Source organism: Arachis stenosperma, chromosome 5 (assembly GCF_014773155.1).
Source record: "Arachis stenosperma cultivar V10309 chromosome 5, arast.V10309.gnm1.PFL2, whole genome shotgun sequence".
In the NCBI taxonomy this organism is placed as follows: domain Eukaryota; kingdom Viridiplantae; phylum Streptophyta; class Magnoliopsida; order Fabales; family Fabaceae; genus Arachis; species Arachis stenosperma.
Window position 1 is genome coordinate 6,606,240 of NC_080381.1, and position 1,608 is coordinate 6,607,847.

The following is a 1,608-nucleotide window of genomic DNA, read 5'->3' on the forward strand; positions in this document are numbered from 1 at the left end:
TTAATTAGAAACTCAGAATGGAGTGGTGGTTTTGTTTTTTTTTTTTGGTCAAGAAATGGAGTGGTGGTTAAGTTTGATAAACGCAAACAAAAGTCATAACATAGCTTGAGAAGAGGGGCATAAAACAAACACCATACCGACAGCAAATTAAAGTGGGCCAGTAGTGACCCACAGAGTTCATGAAGACTTAATATTGCAACCTAGGCTATTCCCTACACCATGGACCATGATGGCATGATGTTCCCCAGTACCATTAACCTCCATCCAACTTTTTTTTTTCCGCCATTATTTCTTTCAATTTTTTTTTAGTTCTCCAAATTAGTTCGTAAAGCCTTTCTCAATTTTAGGCTTAAAAAGAAATGAGGAATTAACTAACAAAAAATTAAGAAATAGCATAACTTTAAGAACTGATTTGGAAAAGTTAAACAAAGAAAAACACATTTAAAGAAACTAACACATTAAAATATATATTAAAACTATCTATTTCTTTTCATAATATCTTTTAATTCGATAGAATAAGGATTAATTCGTCGCAAATTTAAATTTTATTTAAAGATTTAATTTGTCGTTGGTCAATAGGTTGCATGCACAATACAAGATTTAAACTCCCAACACATTTTTAAGTGGACTAATAAACTAATCATTACACCAATCTCAATTGATTTAATGCTAGCTAATTAGTTAAAACTTCAAAAAAAAAAAAAAAAGAAACTAACTAACAAAGAATTATAGAAATCTAAATATGTTAACGTGCTAATCCTAAGCTCACTGAGTATGTCTAAATCATTTTTTATAACTAACAAAATTATTAAATATTTTAAATGTATTATATCTTATTATAATTTTTATAATTTAGAAGTTTTAAAATTTTTTATAAACATTAAATTTGACATATTACATATAAGTAATTTTTTATTAAAAAATATTTTTTTAATAGTATTTTTAAATTTTTTATTTTTGTTATCAAATTTTTTAACAAATTTTAGATCAGACCAAGTTCAATAATAGAATATGCTTGATACTTGAAGAAAAATTTATAAAAAGATTATAGATCAAATCAATTAATTATATGACAAGTCTATTCTATTAAAGATGAAATTTGATCTAATTTTGACCTGTTTCTACTCTATATAAAAAGTTAAAAAGAGAACTAAAAGAAATAATGGGCAACAACAAATGAAAGAAGGTTAGTGGCCAAACTCGATGAATAATTGTATTGATTTGAACTAGGCTAAATAATAATAATAATAATAATAATAATAATAATAATAATAATAATAATAATAATAATAATAACGTTGGCAATCTGATAAGGTGCATGCTAATTAATGTCCTAATAGAAATGCTTGCTTGATGGTTATTGTTTTCTCCTTGAGTAATACTATTCCTTTCATTTTGTTCGTCGTCTCAATATATTAAAGATTATGATTGTGGGATAGGAAAACATGATGAAAAAATCATAGGGAACGTGATAAAAATCAAATGATCGATTTTCTTCCGCATATTATTAAATATGTTTTTGCGTATGAATTCGATATCATAACAAAGATTCTGAAGTAGGTGGATTCGGGTCAAAATAATTATATAAAAAAGAATTCCTAATTGTGA